General features: G+C 43.2%; 1 long non-coding RNA gene across 2 annotated transcripts; it reads right to left on the reverse strand.

Annotated features, from left to right (window-relative positions):
* Nucleotides 1–326: 326 nt before the first annotated feature.
* LOC139208114 (uncharacterized) lies at nucleotides 327–8,453 on the reverse strand. Of its 2 annotated transcripts, none has more exons than XR_011585179.1 (3): nucleotides 7,829–8,453; nucleotides 2,257–2,370; nucleotides 327–2,057 (listed from the first exon to the last, which is right to left on the reverse strand). It is a non-coding gene; the product is annotated as an uncharacterized lncRNA (long non-coding RNA). The 2 variants fall into 2 exon arrangements; XR_011585180.1 differs by lacking the exon at nucleotides 7,829–8,453 and adding an exon at nucleotides 4,773–5,052.
* Nucleotides 8,454–15,379: the final 6,926 nt, after the last annotated feature.

A 15,379-nucleotide genomic window follows, 5' to 3' on the forward strand; every position in this document is an offset into this window, starting at 1 on the left:
CGCTGTCACATGTGATGCCATACACCACCTCAGGGGCGTCCAGTCTTTAGGGTGGAGCAGCAGAGATCTTAGGTGTTGAATGGTTTGTGGTGCGTGTTGACTCCTTGTGACTCTAAAACTCTGACTGGATGTCTTCAGAGTCTTCAAATCTCAAGGAGGATTAATGTACCACAAACTTTTCACAATCTATGATGCATTTTCCAGCTTCTCCAAAAGGGTTTGACAGTTTATTTATCCTGAAGTGGACAGTTTTCTCAGCCCACGAGGGAACACCTCATCCTACTAAACTGGTAAACACAGAAACATGAAGACAATCACAACACACATTTTGACATTTTTCATGGTTTATTCAGACGTTTGTATAGAAATGACCTGATAGCCCACAGGAGCTAATAACATCAACACACATGAAGCTTCAGAGCGCCACCACTCAAATGTCACAGCCAAGTGTTCAGTTTATTAGGAACACTGAGCTCAAACTAATGCAGTCTAATACAACAGTCCTGCAGTAAATCCTCCTTCATGAAGGTCATGATGTTCAGGTCTGAGCTGCAGTAGTTTCAGCTCGGTCGACCTAATAAACTGGACACTGAGTGTATAGTTCAGTGTGTGACTGTACCTGACAGACTGGCTCAGCACCTTAACTCATAAAAAGAAGCAGCACAGGTTCGTCCCAAATGATGTCAATAACACAAATATCAAAATATAACATGAAGTCACTTTATATTTCACTTTAGCTTCAGTATATTCACATTCATTTGCAGAACAACAGCAGTTTGATGTCTCTTTCATGTCCGTGTTGAGCTCAGTTAAGACCTTCAAGAACTTCAAGCAGCAGGATAATATTTGGTTCATTGGCTGCATTTATAAAGAGCTTTTATCCCTCATTCATCCGTTCACACTCACTCACTCATTCACACACCGACGGCAGCGAACTATCAGAGTATAAAAATAAAACAAGTGCTCTTAAAGCTGCTCAAGAGTGGAACTCGATCCCTCCATAATTAATTAATGATGATTAATTAATAACCAGCTCTCTCCTGTTGTCACCATGGTGACTCCAGTCTGTGTTACTGACCGCCGTCTCTTTCCTGTTACTGTCCTGGCATGTTGTCCAGCTTTTATTGTGAAGGGCTGATAGTGGTCTACATTAAGGTGCTCGGTCCGTGTTAAATAAAGCAGTAAATGAAAGCAGCTGAACAACTGCTGAGACATAAACTGACCTCATCAGACTGAACATTTCCACGGACACTGGACGAGTCTGAGACCATCTCAAGATGCAGAGGAGGGCGACAGAATGCAGCAGCATTAACCATGTTAAAGATTTCACATTAATCACTAAATAAACCTGTTCCATTTGATAACAGTAATGTATTTCTAAATATTTAAAGGTAAAGTCTGTAGACTTTAGAGGGACCTCTTGGCAGACATGGAACACAACATTCAGAACTGTGTTTCCAGTAGTAGAATTGTGTTTTCTTTAGCTTGCCTTTATCTCCAGAGAGATTCTATGGAGTCAGCCATGTTGTTACAGCAGCCCTGAACATACAAACAGGGCTTTTTGCAGTTTTATGTTAAATTGGCAGCTTGAATTTGGTGGCACAAATGCACCAGTTTGAAAACAAAGAAGGAGAAAGGAGAGGAAGACCACTTTGTCTTGTGAGAGGTTTGAGATCCCAGATGACCTGGACAGGGAGGACTCCTGACAGGAGGAAACACCTGGTGAAGGTCAGGGACACACTGTGCTGATGGGACATCCTAATGTTTCCATATGAAGCACAAGGAGCTACATGCACATCCGCCACCCCGACGACCTCACTTTCACCTTGTTACCATGACAACCACAACCCCGATCCCAACTTTAGCCTTAAAACCAAAAGTCTTAACTGTCAAAGTGAGGAGCAGAAAAAATGTCCTCACTTTCAGACAGAGAAATAAAAGTAGAGAAACACACACACACACTTCACAGCACATGTAAAGACAGTGAAGTCTCTGGATCAGGTATCTGCCCTGAATGACTGGGGGCTTTTAGAGGGGGTCTCTCTCTGCCTGTGAACCTGCAGGAGGAAAACAAAGTTACATTTGAGAAAATCCAGACTGACTTGATCCTCCTGTGGGTGTAAACACCAACAACATGTTTCATGTCTGAGAAGATGAAACAACTGTCAAGACTCTAAACATGAGACACACGTTAAGAATCTGTTGTGTTGTCTGCTCATCTTTTATATGTTGATATAACTAATTATCTAAACTCACCTTTGTTAGGATTTACTGTGATGCAGCCTTTGGTGTAAAGCACAGCCAGAAGAACACCAACACCAACACCTAAAAAAGGGCCGACAACTGCAGCAACAATCCACCCAGTGGAATCTGAAACAGAAAACAGGAAGTGAGTGTGAGACTCTGAGTGTAACTGCATATCATCTACAGCAGACTGAACATCACAGCCGACACAGAGAACAACTGAAGGTGTTTCTGCTCTGAGTCTAACATGTAAAACTATCAGCAGATTAAAACAGCAGTGGGATGAATCTCAGCAGGAACAGCAAAACATATTCAATCATTAACTAAACTACCCAACAGTTTATTCTAGTACAGCTGAAATCAATCAATAATCATTGAAGCCACTTTTCACATGAAATTCATGGTTCCAACTTCTGTTATTGGACAGGACAAGCCTTGCCAACTTCTGGGTCATTGTGATGTCATGTCTTGCTATTTGGAGTGAGTCTCAGCCGAGAAACGCTCCTGCTTTTAGATGATTATTGGTATTTAAGTTGTTTTTTCAGCCATCAAGTATCTGGAGAAGCTCAGGCTGCAGCATAATAGTTGGTGAAAGGCTGCAGTTTGTACCTGCAGCCGTAAGAGAGACATTAAAGAGAGACATTACGTGAAAAGCCAGCAGGAGCTTGTGTTGGTTTGGTTTAAGGCAGACAGTTCTTCTGTCTGGAGGAGGAAGTCTTGGTTAGTCACCTCATTTCCTGCCTCTTGTGCCACTAAACTGGAGCCACCACAGTTTGATTATAAACCATCACACACACAGGATGCTGTGACTGTAGAGTTGACATACCTGAACCTTGTGACTGCTCTCCAGAGTTGACACATCTTATTGTTAGAAAGTTAGCGTTTGTTAAAAATCTTCAAATGAATTACTGATACATCTTCCTGCATAATTAACTCTGTTTGTATGTGAATGCTGTTTATGTTTCCAATAAATGTTCACATCATATTGGTTTACTCTTGAGAGACTTGGATTTTTTGCAGTCTATCACACATCATATAAACGTTAATCAGACTTCTTGGTGGCTGTAAAAGTCCTTCCTGTCCACACTCAGGAGACAGAGCCTTCACAGGGCGACTACACCGACAGAGACGGTAAAACCCACAGCCCTCGTTTGGTCCAAACATCAGAGTGAAGTTCAGCTTCAGCTCATATGGAGCTTCAGCAGTCTGAGTTAGTCCAACAGAGAAGAGTGATCAGACTGAACAGTCTGAACAGTGAAGACTTGAAAAGAATCAGTGCAGACGTGGTGCTTTTAAGGACCAAATCCAACATCTGCACAATCTTTCCTGCAGTAAAGGAACACAAAGCTTGTGTTAGAAAATGTAAAACACGAAGCCTTCAACAGTATTTCTACCCCTTCAGGTCTGATGACTGAGGAACAGTGAGCACATGTGAGCGGGACATTTTACAGTGAGACTCTCAGCTGGACACTGAGCTCTAGAGGACACAGTCTGTATTACAGACACTGAGTTTCTGTCCAGCTTTGAACCACTTTGCTGCTTCATAGAGGATTTCCAGTCTGTGGGACTTTCTACTTGTACTTCAACACATTTCAGAGCTAAATATTGTACTTTTACTCCACTACATCAATCAAACTAACAAGTTACTAGTTCATTTAATCTTGTGTTAAAATGAAACTTATTTTCATTCATGGATTAATAAGTCAATTATTTTCTCGGTTAATCAATAAATTGTTTGGTCAATAAAATGTCAGAAAATAGTAAAAAGTGTTGATCAGTTTCAAATATCTAGTTTTGTCCACAAGCCAAAGATATTCAGTTTACTGTCACAAAGAAGAAACCAGAAAATATTCACATTTAAGAAGCTGGAATCAGAGAATTGTAACTTTCTTTGTCTTGAACAATCACTCAAACCAATCAATCGCTTCTCAAAATGGTTGGTGATTAACTCAATAGTTGATAAATTATTGACTGATCTTTGCAGCTCTATCTGACATACTGAACATGTGATCAATGTATAAAATACTTTTCCTCAAACTTTTGCTCCATTAAGAACATTTTTCTGTCCTTTGATACTTAAACTCTACTGGACTTTTGAATGTGGTAACAGAGTAACAGTACTTTTACACACTGTTACTACAGTAAAGTATCTGAGTACTTCCTCCACCTCTGACTGCTGCCCAGCGGCGTCCACATTAAAGTGTCTAAATGTTGTCGTGGTACATTCAGTGATGAACCTTTCAGAGTGTTTACTGTGCTGAGAGAAGTCCAGAGCAGAGCTACTGCTTGTGAGGTCGTTGCTTCATTTCCTAAAGAAGGAAGTTGGACCTGCTGTGGATCGTCGGCCACCGACACTTTTTACTAATATTGGTCCTGTTATCATTATTTAGATATCAACTATTGTCATGTTTTTCACTGTTACCACGTTGATAATGATTAGTCATATTCATATTGCCAGTATTATAGTTGCTGTAGTATTTTGTTTGCTGTTTGTTTGAATATTAAAACACTATGAGGGATAATCTCACCATTGACAGGTACGTATGTCTCAGCCTCAGTCTGATGGTTGATCTCCTCCTGTGTGACTACACAGTGATAGTGGTCTGTCTTGGTCACAGTAGTTTGGAGGATAACGTCGTAGCTGCCTCCTCTTTCTGTGAACTGTGGTTCTTTAGCAGGAAGGATGTTTCCAGCACTGTCCTTCCACTGTAGAAGTGGTTTTGGAGAAGCTCCTCTAACCAGACACTGCAGCAGAACCCCGTCCTCTGTTGGACCAAGTAGTGCAATTGACGGTTCTGTAGCTGCACCTGTGAACCAATAATTCGTGCAGGACAATACAGGATTAATAACATTAAAATTGTGATTAATTGCTTAATTACACCTCCCAGAATTATCTGAAACGGGATCATATTTTCAAACACTTCTAACTTCCACCATAAGTTTGATAACTATTTATAACTGCAAACACTGTTTAACACATAAATAAAACACTGACTCACATCGTGACAGAGGCACAAATACAGTGTCTTCACTGTATTTGAGAAAACGTTTTACGCTACATTTGTTCTGCTAAAAATTCTGTTGAATTGACTTCAGATGAAGTTTTTTGTCTGAAGCGCAGAAAACATTTTCTGCTGCACTAAAGTAAAATGAAACATGCTCTAAAATATGAAACAGAGAGTTTAAAAGTGTGTGCAGCCCTTGTGTTATCAGGTCTGAACAGTGTCAGTGATACTTTCACTCAGTGGTCACTTTATTAGGTACACCTGTACAGTCTAACACAATCCAACACACCTGCTCTGCCTTTAAGTTTACCTTCCTGACACCTATAATGTCCCAGAGCTGTTAGTTCAGCTGGGTTTGATCACTGAGGTCCCAGTCAGTGGTGCTGTTGTACTGGACTGAATCATATTCAGAGGGGGTTCTAATATTCTGACCCCCTCATGTCTGTAAACAGGGAGGACCAAACATTAACACCCCCCCAGGATAATGTAGTCCAGTCCAGGACAGCCCCACCTTAGAGGGGGGGGGGGGGCACTGCAGGTGAACAGGGTCAACATTTTAACTACCACACATCACCATGAACCTTCCCCACTTCAGCACTGATATTAACACAATTAGTTTCTGGACTACAGCTTCTATGAAACTCTGTGTTTAGATATGAGAATGAGGCAGAATCTAATTAAATATACATTAATTTTCACACAGTTCCAGAACACAAATCTGAACATTGAATGAAGCAGGTTTAAAACTCTTATTTCATGTTGTCGACACATTAGAGCCAAAAGGTTTTTACTGAGGAAACTTTGGATCTCTGTTTTTTTTAATCGCTCCATAAATCAGACAAAACTGCCAACAGCCATAAAAAACAACGTTCACCATGTTTTTAGGAATAAACTGTGTGAATCAGGCTGTGGATCATATCTGAACAAAGCCCTCAGTGAAAACCTTCAGAATACAGACAGAAACAAGAGTCTGGAGTCTGGAAGAGCTGCTGAAGTGGAGACTTTTGGCTCAGAGAGAGAAAAAACCACCTTTAAAGATGTGAAACTGAAAAGAATTCTACAGACAAAGTAAAGAAAACTAAAAAAACTAAATGTTCACTTGGGATGTTTTGTTTCCACTGGTCTGAAAGAAGACATGTTATGGAAGGAAAACAGAGCAAAAACTGAGCAGAGCATGAAACATGCTGTAGCCTGTAGTGTCTCACCTCCATCAGGAACAAACTCACAGTTTCATTTACACATTTCACACAAAGTCAACAAACACTGAACATCATAAACTTGAAGGTAGAATCTGTAGCAGAGCTGTTGTACTGAAGGACGTCAGACTGTACAGGTGGACCTAATAAAGTGGCCACTGAGTGCATCTGATCAACAGGCTCATGCTGCCAGAAGGGAAAACTCATCATCACATTTGTTCTTCTTCTTCTTTTGTTGCCAACAGCAGCTGGTACATTTCACTGGACTGTATTTTATTTTCTCCAACAGGAAGGAGAGCGTCATCATTTATTTCATCTAGAAAACTACAGGTTAGTTCATGTTTCCTCATCCATCACTCTAAAATCCATAAAAACCAATCAGAGCCAAAGAAAAACGAAGCTTTGATCAAATACTTCAGCAGAACCGAATCAGCTCCAGATGAGACGAGAGGTGAACCATTTAAAGAAACTCTGTACAGAACATGAAGACGTGAGAAGAGTCCAAACTGCTCCCTGACACTCAGAAAACACTCTGAACTGCACTGAACTCAAATAAAAGCTGCTGTGAAATATCAGACTCAAGTTTTTAAAAGCTAACAAACGTCTTGTTTCTTCAACAGTTTCAGTGAGAAAGTTGTGGAGCTGCTCAGATCTCATGTTCAGGTTCTGGCAGCAGGTTTGAGACGCTGACGACCGCTCAGATGATCACAGGAACATTTCTACACAGACCAGGTACAGTTACTGCAGCACTGTGCTGAAGTACACTTTAGAGCTACTTGGACTTTACTGGACTGTTCCACATTCATGCTGCTTCATACTTCAGCACATTTCAGAGGGAAATACTGAGCTTTTTACTGCACTGCATTGATCACACAGACAGAGTCCCTCGTTACTTTGATCTAACAAAACAGAAAACAGAACACTTTTACTACTTTTACTACATTTTGCTGACGTCTTTGACTGCAGGACTTTTACTTGTAACAGTATTTTTACTTTGTGGTTTTACCACTTTTCCTCAATATAATTATTTTATTAAAAAGAATATGAGTCCTTCCTGTACGTCAGGCCCATAAAATTATCTCAATACGGGATCCTGATCAACTCTGGACATTTTCTACTCGATATGGATCGATGCAACAGCCAATCACACAGCAGAAATAAACATGACAACAGCCGGCCACTTTCCTACCACAAAGCATTGTGGGAGAAGACAGTGGATGAGAAAAGGGACGTCCTCTGGAAAAGAGGAATAGATTAATGGAAAAGAGGGACAGGAAAGTGACGGAAACTGTTGACAGAAAAACATGCCGTCATGATTTGGAAGTGAATTAACAGACAAACAACACGTGAATAATTAGAATAATTTGAAGATTAAAAACTCACCACTGATGTGCACGTATGTCTCAGCCTCAGTCTGATGGCTGATCTCCTCCTGTGTGACTACACAGTGATAGTGGTCTGTCTTGGTCACAGTAGTTTGGAGGATAACGTCGTAGCTGCCTCCTCTTTCTGTGAACTGTGGTTCTTTAGCAGGAAGGATGTTTCCAGCACTGTCCTTCCACTGTAGAAGTGGTTTTGGAGAAGCTCCTTCAACCTCACACTCACAAACAAGGGCTCGTTTTAAAGAACAAGAACCCGCCGAGTAAATTCAGCTCATTTCAGTTCAGGACGAAGAACAAATCACCAAAATTAAAGTCGGTTGTGTCTCTCGTTTATTTTCAGCGTCGCTCGTCAAACTTCCCAAACTTCGTGATTTCGGTGAATTTAAAGTATTGACAGAAGATTTGACCAATGATGTTCAGTATCTCTGAAATCAGTAAACGCCCCGGAACTAAACTGACCAATCCGCGTCTTTCTACGACACAACGTGACGCAACTGTCACGCTTTTAACTCCGCCAGCCAATCACAGGAGAGCATCGCCAGGTGAGCTCCACCTGCGTGTTATTGACAGCTCCTCTCATCCAATGGTAAGTCAGCACCGTGAAAACACGCCGAGTCAGCAGCCAGTAAAGTTACCTGTCTGACCAAATATGAAGTGACCGTAGTTTGTCCTCTGAGCGGCAGTGGGACACCCACACCACAGAGAAACTGTCCATCTGTTCAGGGAGGCGACTTTCACTGGTGATAAATATGTAAATCTTTATTTAAATGTTGATTCCTTCAGGTTCAACAGTCTCATTTAACACCTGGGGACATTTTCCAGCAGCATGAAGTGATTTATGATCCTCATCTGGTAACTTTGGAGAAGTTGTGCAGAGCTCTGCAGACCCCTGCTGGAGATGCTCTGCACTGCACTTTCTAAAATATCTGAGAGCCACTTCTGTCTGTCAGCCTGAAATCTGCTGCAGACATGACAGACAAGCTGAGGCAGAGATCCTGTGAATTTCAGCCTGATAGCCTGTGTTTGGCTGCTTTACTGAATCTGAAATGTGAAGCAAAATGACAAAAAAGTCAAGAAAACTTCTATTTTTCCCTGTTTAACCTTTCACCAGTTCAGCTCTGTCAGCGGCCGCAGTGACATCGACGCAGCCAGTGAAACCTCCGAGTGTTTGCTTTACAGCGATGCAGTGGACGAGCATCAGCTCCTCGTGGTCTCGCTATCATACAGTTTGAAATGGGACGATCTTAAGAGACGGACATGCACAGAATCAAAACGAGCTCCAAGAGGTTAAGATGGGAGCTAAAAGACAAAACAGAACACGTGTTAGACTGCTTGTGAAACACCAGCTGCTCAGACAGGAAGTTTGTCTGCGACAGACTGCTGGAACTGAAGAAATGAGCCGACGTCTTTAGCCGTTTCCTCAACTCACCGACAACAAGCTTAATGTGGAACACGTGGCCTTGAAGACGTGGAAAAGCACAGGTGTAGTCTCCGCTGTCCTCCACCCTTGTGTTCCTGATGATTATGGACGCGTTGCCGTGTTTCAGCTGGTCCTGAAAATGAAAGACCCGACCTTTGAACTGCACATCTTGACCCGAGCGGCCGCTGTTGTACTCGTCGGCTGCATCGTACAGGAACACGTTGCGGCCATCTTTCTTCCAGTCAAACAGCTCTGACTGGATGTTCTGCTCGGTGCTGAGGGAGCAGGGTAACAAAGCATCGCCGTCCTCTTTCACGACCACTCTGGTGACCTCTGACCCTGGAGGACAAACACACGTATGAATCAGAGTAGAAAGAAAGTCAGAGAACATCTACGAGCCACCAACAATCACTCAGAGACACCAGTTCATGAGCAGTTCAGTGAGCAGTTGGATTTCTCCTCTGCCGTCTCATTTCTGGTTGTGTTTCAGACTCGGTTCATTAGTAAATGTAGGTTAACGCTGCTGCTCTCCAGTAGAAATGAGACTGAATGTAAACTGTTTCAGCCCCTGTTGGCGCGACAGCTCTTATCATTTATCACCCACATTCAAACACGACACCACAAACATCACTGGTTGATAAAATGTGTGTGGGAGAGAGAGGAGAAGGACGAGACACACACAGGTGAAAGATTCACTGTTTTCTATGTCAGTGAGGCCCAATAGATGAACTACAATAAACCTGTTAACCAGTAATTACCCAGGAATCACTGCTGCAGGGGAAGAAGCTCATATTTGTGTTAATGAGGAAAATAAAGAGGAAAATATGAATCTAAATGAGTCTGAAGCTGATTTTGTCCAGTTGTGTTGTGTCTGCAGGCAGAAAGAAAGAGAGCTTGATGTGAGCGAGCTGTTAGTTTGTGTCAGTGTTCCTGCAGAGTCTGACCGGCTGCGTCTGAAACATGAAAACCTTTCTGCGTCACTGTGCTTCCTGCTTGGGTTTGTTCACAGCCAGCTTCAGGTAGCAGCCACACGGATGTTACACCTCAGCAGAAACAAGAAAAGAGTCCAGAGGCACACAGTCGGTGCAGCTTTCACTTCAGCTCTCAGAGGAAGAGCTTCTGAGGAAGAGTGGTGCTTCTGCACATCAGTGCAGCTTCAGACAGGATGGAGACGACGCCCGCCCACACACACACACACACACACACACACACACACACACACACACACACACACTGCAGCAGCACTGACGCCACATTTAAAGTTATAAACCACCTCTACGACAGCTGCTGATGATACTGAGCAGGTCTGGTTTTCGGCTGTAATCAATCACAGGGATGCTGTGATCACATGTCAATGAGTTTTAGTATCGATCCTAATGATTGGATACAGATGACGTCATACTGCGCTGATGGTCTTTATATTTCCTCACAGTGTCTCAGTGTTTCCTGCCCACTAAACTACACAGCAGCCTCACCAGTGTTCCCGCTCTCTGGTTGCTCTAAATGCAGAATAAAGGCAGAAGCCGCTTCACTGAGTCACTCTTTACTTTTCTTACCGTTTCCATCCGCGACTGCAGAGCAGCTCAGGAGACAGAGACACGCGACAGGAAGAAGCTGCATGATTCTGCTGAGAGGATCCAACATGTCAACACTTCACAGTGTCTTCTGAACGAGGCTGCAGCCGCTCCTCACCACTCATTGGTCCAGCAGCACTTTGGGTTTGTCAGCTTCAGCGGGCGGCACCACTTCCGGCTCACCGCCTTCACAATAAAAGCGTCTCCTCATGCGTTGACGATGACTCGTGAATTCAGCAGTGAAACTATGATGAGAAATATCAGCTGCAGCAGTTATTAAACCACGGATGAGTTTTAACTATCACTTACATTTATTGCTTCAGATACAGAATGTCAGAAACACCTCCCTGGGAAGGTTTTTCATCTTTGTAGAGATCTGAACTGGAAGTTTTTCCTTGTAGGAGTTCAGTAATACAGTTGTGGATGGCTGAAGCTGAAAGTACACATGAAAGGTAAAAGTGAGGTCATGTGTCCTTGGAAGAAAGATGCTGGATTCATGATTAAAGACAAACATAAAACAATAAAGTTTCCACTCAGCTGTGACTCCGCCTGCTTGGAAAAAGGTAAAGTGCAGCCACATGGAAGTGGACTGGTTCAGGTTCAGTCCCACCTGCTGCCCAGTGTGCCCCTCTTCTGGGGTTTTTACTGTTCAGGAGCTGCACACCTCGGCCTCCAGTCACGTCAGCTTTATTCACTGAGGCTTATATCTTTATATCTGTGCAGCACAACTGTCAGTTTGCAGGCCGCTGCACACAAATGCTAAAACACCAGAAGGCAACAGGTAATGAACAAAACTATCTATTATCCAAGAAATCCAAAACTAATAATAAGAAAAAGCACAAACTCCAGGGTTACATGACCACAACGTGACAAGAAACAGTGGGAAGCACACAGGTGTTCAGAAAGAGAGAAGCTACACACACACCAACACACCTGAGTTTAAAATAAAGGAGAAACCTGAGAAAGAGCAGCAGAGGAGGGTGGATGCAGCTGGTGCTGTTAGTGCAGAGCAAGAAAACTACAGCTGAACTTTGAGCTAAATTCAGGTGGTGGGGACAAACTACTGTAGGATATTAAATGAAAATCCCACCCTGAAGTGGCAGACACTCCCACCTTTGATATTTCCTGACAGGTATCAGTCCCACACAATGGCTGCTGTGTTGCAACCTGCTGTTTGATTTGGAGAAGAGTCACTTCAGGTGCTTCTTAATAACCACCTGCACTTCTGACAGCATCTTATTCAAATGAGCCTCCAAGAGCCCGCGAGACGACGTGACATCGCGAGACTACAAAGGCTCCGCGAGATCCAGCGGTGCTGCTTCGTCTGAGCCCGGAGAGTCTCCGAGGACAGAGTCCAGAGTCAGAGCAGGACTACACGGTCCAGCAGGAACCACGGAGACCTGCGGGACGATGGAGAAGCAGAAGCCGGAGCTCAGAAGACAAACAGGCTCGTCCTCTGATAGCACCGATGTTCAGGTCAGTGTTCATGACTTCAGCACGAGACCAAGACACGAGGAACAGGCTCAGGGGTCCGCGTGGCTTTCGTCTCTTTTCTTTGTCTTGATGGATTTCTGCATTTTCTCTGTGAGCGAGTGAACTCAGCAACAATAGAACAACAAATGTCCTCACTCATGTCGTATCTTCTCTGATGATGATGTGCAGTTGATGAAAGGAAACTTCCGCTGACAACGACTTAATGAATAAAATAGGTTTATTGCAAAAAGGTCAGTTGTCTAACAGGCACCATGGAGGCCTGGGAAGACGTTCAGCCAATTGTAGGAACAGACAGCGTAACCCTCAGCCAAATCTGCCGTGTCTCTGTCCTCGTCTTCCTCGAGCCACCTCTCTGGTCACTTCTTATACCCCCTTTGACCATCCATCCCAACATCTGGTTTTCATCCATATGACAGGTCTAGTCTTTGTTTTAGGGGTACAAGGATATATTAGAAGGACACCATCCCCCAGTATCTAGTGAGGGGGAGCAAAGGTCAGATCTCCCCTGGCCAGGTCAAGCAATTCTCAGTCTCTCCGTCTCCAGATAATTGATCACAGATCCAAAACAGAGAAACACTGACCACTACCAACATCATATGCCCTAAAGGCACATACCAAACACCACATTCGTATTTATACTCACTAAAGGCACATATCAGACACTACACTCAAAGAACACTTTTTACTCCTTTTAGCGCTCTTTTACTTCCTTTTACAAATGAAACGTACTGACCAACATTTTGAGATCACAAGTGAAGCTGGCGCCAAAGAAAATGTGCTGCCGCCTGTTTGTCCGATAGAAGAACTCCAAAAGTTCATTCCAATGTGCGCAAATCAAAGGGGAGGCGTCCCAGAGCGGCTCCAGACTGGAGAGACTGGACACAGCAGAGTGGAAGTGATGTTTGTGAAATACAAGTTGAAAGTGAATGTTGAGAAATCCTCAAAGTGACTTTCAGACCACAGAAAGTCAGAGGGATTCAGCCCTGATGCTTTTGCCCCCAAGAGGCTACAAACAAACATCTGCTCACTGTCTCTTTGTCGCCGACATGGACACTAAACTGTCAGTGAGCCGTCAATCAAACCGGATCTATTGTGCGTCATGTGATCATCTATTCTGATTGGCCTTCATAGAGACCATTGATCCGACTGTTAGGAACTAAAACTGGCCCATAGTTAGTGATGGCCAACACCAACGACACTTGGTTAAAAAAATGGTTCATTCCTCGAGGCTTCAATGACACAGAGCTCAGTAGCACACCTAGTGGTCAATACAATGAAGTGCAATCGAGACATGTCATTCATTGGTTCATGGATTGTTTGGGATTTGATTCACCATCCACAGTCCTGTTCGACTACACTACATGGTTTTATGGTTTCAAGCTGACACAATGAAATATAAAATAAACATGAATGAAATGCAACAGGTATAAGGAACTAGAAAGTAGTAGGTTATAGCTGTGCACTACACATCAAGTCTAAATACTTGAAAGTAAATGTTGAGACCACAGAAAGTCAGAGGGATTGATCAGATCACCCTTCAATCTTATATTTCCTAAAATGCAACTAGATAATGGAGATTGGTGGGGGGCTGTGAATGTCTGTAGAGGTCTGTGCCTCCCCAGGCTCCTGCAGTTGGTTGTCACAGCTGGTACTGCATTAGTCAGCCTGGACTCTGGGTTATGTTGCATAGACATGCACCAAATGTGATTCATGGTTCTAGATAGCTCGTTCCACCATGACGTCTCATTTACTCTCTCTTTGTTGTGTGTCTGTTGCTATAGAAACGCAGAGGAAGAGATGGACCCGCTTGTCACCGCTGTCAGCACTGTGACAAATCCTTCACAACACGAAATGATTTAAAGGTTCATCAGAGACTTCATTTGGGAGAGAAACTACACAGCTGTGACCAGTGTGGGAAAACTTTCAGTCAGTCAGGTCACTTAAGGAACCATCAACGTATTCACACTGGAGAGAAACCGTACAACTGTGACCAATGTGGGAAAACTTTCAGTGAATCAGCTAACTTAAGGAAACATCAACGTATTCACACTGGAGAGAAACCGTATAGCTGTGACCAGTGTGGGAAAACTTTCAGTGAATCAGCTAACTTAAGGATCCATCAACGTATTCACACTGGAGAGAAACCGTATAGCTGTGACCAATGTGGGAAAGCTTTCACTGTATCAGCTCACTTAAAGAGACATCAACGCATTCACACTGGAGAGAAACTGCACAGCTGTGACCAATGTGGGAAAGCTTTCAGTGAATCAGCTAACTTAAGGATCCATCAACGTATTCACACTGGAGAGAAACCGTACAGCTGTGACCAGTGTGGGAAAACTTTCAGTCAGTCAGCTAGCTTTAGGATCCATCAACGCATTCACACTGGAGAGAAACCGTATAGCTGTGACCAGTGTGGGAAAACTTTCAGTCAGTCAGCTAGCTTAAGGAGCCATCAACGCATTCACACTGGAGAGAAACCGTATAGCTGTGACCAGTGTGGGAAAGCTTTCACTGCATCAGGTCACTTAAGGAGCCATCAACGCATTCACACTGGAGAGAAACCGTATAGCTGTGACCAGTGTGGGAAAACTTTCAGTAAATCAGCTAACTTAAGGATCCACCGACGCATTCACACTGGAGAGAAACCGTATAGCTGTGAACAATGTGGGAAAGCTTTCACTCAGTCAACTACCTTAAATATCCATCAACGCATTCACACTGGAGAGAAACCATTTTGGTGTGACCAATGTGGGAAAACTTTTACTTCGCAGAGTGGCCTTAGATCCCACCAAAACACTCACACTGTATTGTTTTGAACATCTATCAGAGAATAGCCAGCTGTTTCCTCTTGCCTCCTCCACATGCCCTGATTGCTGTGTTGTTATATTCAGAGCTTCTCTACAAACAGAGGGATGGCCCAAGACAGCGTCCTCATTTTCTTAACAGCATGTGTGTTATTGTGGCTATGACTACATCCTGAAAACATGTCCATCACTGCTTTTATTGCTTTGTTTTGTTATATTGTTTGATTTTTTTAGTTTATCACATGAGACAAATAAAG

The sequence above is a fragment of the Pempheris klunzingeri genome, chromosome 2, assembly GCF_042242105.1.
Source record: "Pempheris klunzingeri isolate RE-2024b chromosome 2, fPemKlu1.hap1, whole genome shotgun sequence".
Taxonomy (NCBI): domain Eukaryota; kingdom Metazoa; phylum Chordata; class Actinopteri; order Acropomatiformes; family Pempheridae; genus Pempheris; species Pempheris klunzingeri.